At 39.7% G+C, this 9,905-nt stretch overlaps 1 long non-coding RNA gene across 1 annotated transcript in view; it reads right to left on the bottom strand.

Moving 5' to 3' along the window:
* The window catches only part of LOC133258669 (uncharacterized), a 65,208-nt gene that overhangs the window by 570 nt on the left and 54,733 nt on the right, over nucleotides 1-9,905 (bottom strand). Inside the window, exons 2-3 of the long non-coding RNA XR_009740131.1 lie at nucleotides 6,553-6,670; nucleotides 1-2,589 (exon numbers count right to left, since the gene is read on the bottom strand). The exon at nucleotides 1-2,589 is cut by the window's left edge and continues 570 nt beyond it. This is a non-coding gene — a long non-coding RNA (uncharacterized LOC133258669). The remainder of the gene's footprint in view (nucleotides 2,590-6,552; nucleotides 6,671-9,905) is intronic.

Raw genomic sequence — 9,905 nt, 5'->3', positions numbered from 1 at the left:
GATGAGTGTGCATATGCCTACGAATGAAATGGGACCCGTATGTCAAAGCACATAAAAGTAAATCTTCCCTCAACATAAATATAACACAATCAGCCCTTCATATGCATAGACTCTCCAACTATGAAGTCATTCAAATATTGATGTAAAATATCGCAATAAATTCCAAAGTTTAAAAGTGGTGACTATTGACTTTCACCTGCTGGCACTTGTTTTTATGTCATCTCCATTATATTAGCTATGACAATGAATCACGTGCTGTGCTAAGTCACTTACATTGTGTTCAACTCTTTGGGATCATATGGACTAGGGCCCACCAGGCTCCTACCAGGATACTGGAGTGGGTTGCCATGCTCTCCTTCAGGAGATCTTCCTGCCCCAGGGATTGAACCCATATCTCCTATGTCTCCTGCATTGGCAGGTGGGTTCTTTACCACTAGCACCACCTGGGAAGCCCCAAGACACATGAACATCAGTGGATTTGGGGCCCACGGGGCATATACAGAACCATTCCTCAAAGGAAACTGATGACTTTAAAATCTCAAACAAAACACGAGTGTACGTGTTCACAACATTCATGTAGCAAGGGTTTCTTTGATCTGAAAAGTGCCATCGACCGATGAAGGACTATGTGAAGAATACTTCAAAGTCTATTTGACAAACACAGCCTAAGTTGGCTATATTTAGTACTCAAATGAATGAGAATGTCATGAGTAGCGGTGGTTTCAAATAAGTAGCATGTGAAGCTGTTTACACTTATTGTGATGCGCGGTATACCACATTCACAAATTTCAGTAGCATTGGTGCCAAAACTATACATTTCTCAGTGGAAGCTTCTATGTGGAGTGTTGGGATCAGAGTTCTAACTCATACAGGCATACATTTACTTTTAAAATGATCCTGCATGAGAATCAAACAAAACACTGGATTAACACCTAGACAGTGTTTGAGCTCTGTACTAAATGATTTGAAAGCTAGTAGATGGAATGAGCTGATGAGGAAGACTACGAACGAGTCATCTTCAACTTGGCCAAACGGCTGATAGTCATACAAGTTAATGAAAAGTTAAGCCTGTTGTCATTAATTCGGTTTAAAAAGAAATGGAATAGTAAAACAAATTAGTAAATCTTGTTTTCTTAATAAACACTCTATTATTTCTGCACAGCTTTGTTACTGGCATGAATACAATACCTTCAACAATAACTTGTCACAGTGAAACAGATTCACATTCTATATCTATTCACCTCTATAATTGATGCCATAGCTGTTTGATACTATTGCTTGAATGAGTACAACTTATGTGACTTCACAAACTACAAACACTACTAACATAATAGGTATTAAAAAACCTTGAGTGACATGAGCGTTAAGACTTAGTAGAGTTGCGCTCACGAATAATGATACTATTATTCACTCCAGCCATGGTACTGGAATCTGTACATTAACACCCCTGCAAAGGAAACTGAAAGGGTAGAATAATAATAAAGGAACTTCATAACTATATTCCTACTGTAATCATTCAACACTGTATGTTTTCTTTTAACCTAACTTTCATATTTGGTCCACTCTAACCTCTTCCGTGTTCACTTTATGCTATACTTATTGCTAACAGTAAAATTACCATAGGAGCTCTAATTAATTTTTTTTTTACTTGCAATACTAGTGATAGAACCAAAGGCCGCTATGTATATCTGCAGCAGTTGTAACCTCCTGAACAGACTGCAATAAAAAGAGTTTCCAGAATATCTTGACGATTTCCATCTACTAGGCTGTGGTGAGTCCAAGCGATACATGCTCCAGAGGACAGAAGACAAACAGGTTAGAAAGACTTGTACTGCACTTAGGGAGAAAGGGCATGTTGCTACTCAGCCCAGTACAAGTGTAGAAGTAACACCTCAGTAAGTCAACCTTTAAAGACTCGATAAATATGAGAACGACTGGTATGAAGAAACCTTCAGAAGTGCCTTCTCAGACCTCCTGTCATAAGCACAAGCATAATAAAAACACTGAGTTTTCATGGTCTCACACAAAATTAGACTCACTTAGGACTTTGCTTTGAGAGGAGTCAAACTACTCATTGTTAAAGAGAAATGATCCTTTCTTCTCTGAAGATTTGTGAATCATTCAGTTGGGTGTGGTGAATAAAATACTTAAGGATCTAATACATAAAAATGCAATAGGCAAAGCACATAGATTTTTTGCTCCCTTTCTCAAAGGATGGAATATTTTGTATTTGCACTGATTTAATGTTTTGACTTCATGTACAATTACATACAGAATTTTTTAATTGACATACAATAGGACTAAAAATATTAATACTAATAAATCATGTTGGTATGTGCGGTTGTCACATAGGATTCACAGGAGATTTACATTCACAGTTGTCAATGTAAAGGATTAATGCTATTTAGCTTCTTCATGAACCTACACCATGAATGAAGAGCTTTTCTCAAAATATTTCACTGAGGGAAATACAAGGATGATAGGCATAATACTATGCTTCAACTCACGGATTTCTAAGCATTGCTCACAATACAGATCTGATTTTCAACATCAGGGTTCTTTCAGTGTCCTTGAACAGCATTTGTTTTTCTGTATACAGAAGAAAAAAACTCATGAGTATCAAACTTGTTCACATAAAACAAGTGTATGAATTGTTACCTTCCTGACCCAGGGATCAAAACCACATCACTTCCATCTCCTGCACTGGTAGGCAGGTTATTTACCGACTGTGCCACCTGGAATCAATATACATTTCAAGAACCACTGCCATCAGCTTCTACTGTTCATGACCAAAGTAGGAGAAAGAACATTGGAAGAAGTATTCATAAGTGTACTCATAAGAAGTACTCAAAAGTCAAGGAGCTGTTATACTGGGTACTCTAGTTATCACTGGGACAAGTCAGTTCCTCCAATGATGAGGGGTACAACTGAAAAATTATTACAAATGCATGGGATGTGATATCTACATGATAAATGTGTTCCTTTTATGCTATTGCTTCAGGTGTGCCTACTTCAGCATGAAGGACTGCACTTCAAGGAATGCCTGCTATTCCAGCTCAAGCAACAGATACTAAAGTGCAGATCATTGTCCTTTCTTGAAAATAATCAGCAGTTTGTCAACATATGTAACATGCCAGAGCAACCCTTGGGATGGAATTCTAAAAACAGGTTAGGCCCTCTTTTTTGCCAAGCCCTGCGATAAAATACAAATCCAAAAAAGAAAAATAGCATCGGTTTTCTCAGGACTTCCTCATCTTTTCTTTCTGGATGGCAGGAAGCAGACATTGAAGCCAGATGACTGCAGGATTTAATTGTGAACTAACATTGGGTGGGGTGGAAGCTCATCACTCTAGTAAGAATGTGGCTCAATTAAACTGACTTTCATTCACTTCATGTACATAGAGTTCTATAATCCTTCGTTAAGGAATTCAATAAGTTATACTTCCTTACACCTTCACAATCTCTTGGTTTACACGAATGTCAATTCCTAGTCCAGCACTTATACAATCAGTGGTACAGGTAGTAACAGTGCATAAATGATGATGAGCAATGACAGGAAGTTTATTTAATCTCTGTTTGAATTCTTGATTTTTTATATAATTTTTTATAATATACTTACAGATGTGAATATCTTAGTGGCATGTACAAATACACGTTGAGTAGTGCTATGATAACTCAGTGTTGGCACAATAATTATCATGGCTATTATGTCTTTTTCATATATTCCTTTTGAGACTCTGTTCCATTACACATTATCATAAGATATTCAATACAGTTTCCTAAACTCTACAGTAGGTCCTTGTGGTTTCTTTCATATATAGTACTATGTATTTGTTAATAATTCAATCAAAAACTGGTACACAAATATTCATAGTGACATTATTCACAATAGCTCAAAGGTAGAACCCATTCAAGTGTCCATCAGTGGCTGACTGAATATGCAACACAGGGTATATTCAAAAGCTTGAACAGTATTCTACCATACAAAAAAAAATTAAATGGTGCTGCCACTGTGCAAGACATCACAGAAATTACTCCAAAACTAACACACGGAATAAATTCATAGTTCGATTCTAATTCATGCTATGTACCCAAAAGGTATGGGAAAAGGGGCTGAAAAAATGCATGCTTCTGCAGTCATAGTCACAACAGCATGATTCACACTGGCCAACAAACAGAAGCAATCTAAGTGTCCATGGCAGCCAACTCCATAAACAAACTGTGGTAGACACGCAATGGAATATGATTCGGCCCTTCAAAGTCGGTAATTCTGACAATGCTACAATGTGGACGAACCTTATGGTCATTATAGTAAGTGAAATAAACCAGACCAAAAAAGGACAAACATTCTGTGATTCCACTAGTATGAGATATCCAAACAAGTCAAATCCAAAGCCAGAAAAAGCTGAAAGTGATTCCTAGGGATCAAAGAGAGTTCATGTTTCATGGACCCCAGTTTCCCTTGGGGAAACTGACTTCCCATGATATCGCAAAAACCAATTATACAGATAACTGGAAGCCATATCCAATCAAATGAATGTAGACATAATTTTACAGTTTACACCAACCTCATTCAAACTTATCAATAGACAAAAGGCAAAACTGTATCTATGATACCTCAGCTTTGATTAAAACTGTGTCTACAGTACCTCAGTTTGTTTATCAAATTTAACAAAAAAAAAACTAAAGTCTATCCAAAAAGGATATAAAATATATATAACATGAACTTTAAAAAATTAGAAATTTAAACTGTGAAAAACCTTATTCACAAAACTTAAACACTAGCCACAGAAAAAATATATTTACAAAATACATATCTGATAAAGAAAGGATTGTACTCCAACTATACCAAAAAAATCTAAAACAAACAATCTCATTAAAAATGTATAAATCTAAACACCGGGCCTATGAAAATATAAAGATAGTAGATAAGCATATCAAAAATACTCAAATTCACATATCATTAGGAAATTACAAACTAAAACAACACTGAAGTAACACTGCACACCTATTAGATCCAGTAAACTCAAAAAAGGGGAGGCAGGGCTTCTCTGGTGGCTCAGTGGTAAAGAATCTGCCTGACGATGCAAGACACTCTAGTTCGATCTCTTACCCAGGAAGATCCCACATGCCACAGAGAAACATAGCTGGATTTTTCCACAGTTAAACAAGGCTCACCTGTGACCTGAATACTACACGTCTAGCACTTAGTAAACAGCTTTGAAAAAGTGTCCAGACAAAAAGTATCACAATTATACACAACAGCTCTACTTGTAATAAAAACTTTCAAATATCAGGATGTCTTCAGTAGATGACTGTGTAAACAAATTGGGATACATCCAAAGTGAAGGGGAGCAAATGCTACCCCAAAATATACCACTTCAGCAGGAGAATTAGTTGGACCTAATTAACTTTTTTTTTTAAGAGGACACATGATCATCTCTGAAACCCAAGTTCAAGACGGCTCTTCTGTGAGTCACATGTACCAGAGAAATCTCATTTCAAAGGAATCCTCTGTATATACCAGATAGAAGGATGACAGACAGTCTTGTGAAACTTTTTTTTTATCAATAGGGAAAGCTAAGACATAAATCTCTACAACAACCATACCCTCCCTTTGCTTTGGTTTTATTTTTTAATGTTTATTTGTTTTTTTATTTGGCTGCTCCAGATGGACCTTCATTGAGGCAAGCCAGATATTTAGCTACAGCATGCAAACTCTTCGTTGTGGCATGGGAGATCTAGTTCTCGGATCAGGGAATGAACCGGGCCTCCTTCTTTGGGAGTGTCCAGTCTTAGCCACTGGACCACCAGGAAGCCCCTGTTTTGTGTTTAGATGAAGATGGTATCTAAGGTGATATCTTGGGCCACTTCAGTCACTGACTCAGTTTCCTGAGTTTCTCCAAATCACACACGAGGTACACATTATTAAACTGGTTTGCAAAACAAGTAAAGGTTGTTTACTACAATATTGTATGCTTACAAATATCTAAATGGTAAATGGCATATTATTTATTTTTAATTACTATGTGGGAAAAAAGAATGCAGGATTCATACATGTTACAACATGAATAAACATGAAAACCATCTTTAGTGGGGAAAAAAAAATCCATATAGAAAAGGCCACCCAGATCCCATATTCACCATGTCTGCTTTAAATCCATCAAGTTTGTTCAAATAACTGAAAATCTCAGTAACACTCTAAACAAAGAAAAAAGGATGAGGATGGAAAAAAAGATATATTCATACACTTGAACAATTGCTAAAAGTGGAAGTGGGGCTGTGGATTATATTATAATGTAGAAACCATATGATTTCCTGATGTTGGAGGTTATGTGCTGGTTCTGCAGGAGAAGGCACCCCTTTTGGATAAAATACATAGACTATTTTAGATGATGTGGCAAATGTGAGTACTTTTTCCCATAGCTAGGAGTTTTCCATACATTTGAAATTACTGGAAAGTAAATTATGTTTCAAAACAACCATGTCAATACCACAAAAGAAATTCAGAGTAGACAGGCATGAAACTTTCTTATACAGGCCAAGACTTACCCAGACGAAGTTCAAGGGAAGCTGTGATGCTCACTGCCCTTGAAGGAGTCCACACGGAATGAAGAACTACTGTGGGAAGTCTACTAGTAACCACCATGTCTTGGGTCCTCTGGATGACCTATTGCAGGAGAAACAGATTTAACAAATAAAATGTTTCACATAACTTCACAAAAAGTTGTTAGACTACATTCAGTAAAGCTGAATCATTTTGGATCAATTTACAATCATATAAAATACTATCATTTACAATCCCAATCAATATACAAAAATCACTTGCATTTCTATACACTAAAAACAATCAGAAACAAAAATTAAGAAAATCCCACTTATAATTGCATCCAAAAGAATAAAACATCTAGCAACAAACTTAATCAAGGTCATAAAAGACCAGTAGTCAGAAAACTAGAAAGCACTGATAAAGAAACCAAAGAAAACACAAACAACCAGAAAACTATTCCACGCTCATGCACGGGAACAATGAGGAATTAAAATGTCCATTCCAACCAAAGTCATCAACAAATACACTGACTGCAATCACAAAATAATATTCAATGGCATGTTTCACAGAAATAGAAATATTCCTAATATTAGACTGCTAATATTGAATGGACCGTAAACGGCCAAAAAGACTCTGAGAAAGAAGAACACAGCTGGAGGCATCTTCCTCTCCCACTTCAAACTACATCACGGACCTGTAGTAACCACCACAGTGAGGAACTGGCAGGAATACAAACACATGGACTCCAGGAAAGAATAGAGAGCCCAGAAATGAACCCACATGTACGTGGTCAGTTCATGAAAATCAAACCAGGAACGAGCAAAGAGGAAAGGACAGTCTCCTGAAGGAACAGTGACAGGAAAACTGGCCACCTACACTAAAGAACATCACTGGTCATCCTCTAGATAATCTAACAGAAATTAACTAAAAACCCACCGTTTTGCACATGGAGCTCTTTCCCCCCTGAGTCCTCTGAGATGGACCTCCAGTCAGCCCTCAGCTGGACACAGGAAACGTCTACTTCGTCCTCATTTTTCCCTCTTGCAGCGCCTCCCTGCTGGTGGGCACTGAGGCAACCCTGCTCCTCTCAGCCTGGATGCAGCCCCGTTATCCAGAAGCCCGAGCCCTGGCGGTCCTGAGGAGACACAGCTCCCGTCAGTTGGTCACCGAGCCCAGTCTGAAGGCAAAGCGTCCTGCGCCCGCGGGTCATAGTGGGTCTTGGCGCCCCCTGCAGGCCGCCAGAGAAGAGCAGGCAGCCCCGCGCTCACAGACCTCAGAGGGCTCACCCAGAAACAGCTCTGCTGTGAGCACTCAGACTGGAAGCCCAAACTGAAATGGAGCAGAATAGCTCCATGACTCTCCTCAAAACATGGCTAGGGAACAATGAGAGCCTGGATGGAATGCAGCCATAAAAAGGAACCCATTTGACTCACTTCTAATGAAGGGGATGAACCTAGAGCGTATTAAACCGGAAAGTCAGTCAAAAGGAGAAAAACATGGAATCGAGAAGGATGGGTCTGACGAGTCTGTTCACATAGCTGCAATGGAGATGCAGACATAGAGAACAGACTTACAGACAAGGGTGGGGAACAAGAGGGAGAGGGTGAGATGAATGGAGAGAGCAGCATGGATGCATGTACACCAACATTTGTAAACAGACAACCAGTGGGAATTTGCTGTATGACTCAGGGAACTCAAACTGGGGCTCAGTAATAACCTAGAGAGGTGGGAATGGGTGGGACGTGGGAGGAAGATTCAAGAGCAAGGGGACAAAGGTACACCTATGGTTAATTCATATTGATGTATGACAAATCAAACCAATATTGTAAAGCAATGATCAACCAACTAAACATAAATGTTAAAAATAAAACATATGAAATGAACATAAACACAAACTGCAACAAGGCAATTCCATTTTAAAAACTATAAAAATTTTAGAAAACAACAAAAGATCTACATGACCTTTGGTCTGGTGATCAGTTCTAACACACGACAAAAAAGCCAACTTACTGAATTATAAATATAAATTATTTAAAACATTGACTTTTATAATTTTATACATTTACTCTGTGGAGGACCTTACTCGAGAGAACCAAAAACAAACTGTTAAATGAACCACTGACCACCCACCCTTGCCAGGCAACCGAGAAAAGAAAACACTTGCTGGACTCATCTTACAACAGGAGGTCCTGGTAAGGAACAAGGAACTAACAAGCTACCACCAACCAGAATTCTGGAGAGGTCAAAAGGAGATGGGAGACTCCAGTTCAGAGGTCCTACCAACCTCCCAGGATCCTCCTCACTGGAATCCATCTCAGCTGAATGATGCGTGTGCCCCCAGGAAGGATCCCAATTCAGAATGACTGGCAAGAGACGAACCAGAAACTAACCCAATGACTATAAAATCTGAGACTGTGAGCCACATGGCAGAGCAGTTCTCTCCATTTCCCTCACCCTCCTGCCCTCTGCCCCGGCATCCCTTCCCAATAAAGCCTCTCACTTGGATGGCACTCCTCTCCTCAGACAACTCATTTCCAAGTGTCAGACAAGAACCCACTCTCAAGCCCTGGAAGGGATCCCCCTTCCTTCATCAAAAGCAATATCCAGGAGAAAATATCTTCAAAACGCTATCTTGTAGAGAAGGAAATCGGAGAAGGCAATGGCAGCCCACTCCAGTACTATTGCCTGGAGAATCCCATGGACAGAGGAGCCTGAAAGGCTGCAACCCTGGGGTCGCTAAGAGTCAGACACGACTTCACTGAGTGACTTCACTTTCACTTTTCACTTTCATGCATTGGAGAAGGACATGGCAACCCACTCCAGTGTTCTTGCCTGGAGAATCCCAGGGACAGAGGAGCCTGGTAGGCTGCCATCTATGGGGTTGCACAGACTTAGACATGACTGAAGCGACTTAGCAGCAGCAGAGAAGAAAATGGCACCATCTCCAGTATTCTGACCTCAGAAATCCCAGGAACAGAGGAGCTTGGTGGGCTACAGTCCAACAGCAGGGCATTTCTGAGGGGAGGAAACAGTCCCAGGAAAGTTGAGGCACTCACCAAAAGCCCCACAGCTTTTGATAGCACAGCCAGAACTGTGGCTGAGGATTCCCAGCTGCCAGGCCTCTTGATCCTGGCCTCTTTCACTAGATACATGTGTGGAAAACTAAAATCTAAAATATGCCCTGGTGGCTCCATAGTAAAGAATCCACCTGCCAGTGCTGGAGATGCAGGTGGGATCCCTGCTATGGGAAGATCCCACATGCTACGGAGCCCATGTGCCACAACTGCCGAGCCTGTGCTCTAGATCCTGGAAGCCACAATGCCAAGCTCACATACTGCAACTTCTGAAGCCCGTG

This window comes from Bos javanicus, chromosome 12, assembly GCF_032452875.1.
Source record: "Bos javanicus breed banteng chromosome 12, ARS-OSU_banteng_1.0, whole genome shotgun sequence".
In the NCBI taxonomy this organism is placed as follows: Eukaryota; Metazoa; Chordata; class Mammalia; order Artiodactyla; family Bovidae; genus Bos; species Bos javanicus.
The sequence above is the reverse complement of the archived record's forward strand: the minus strand, read 5'-3'. Positions and strand labels throughout refer to the sequence as shown.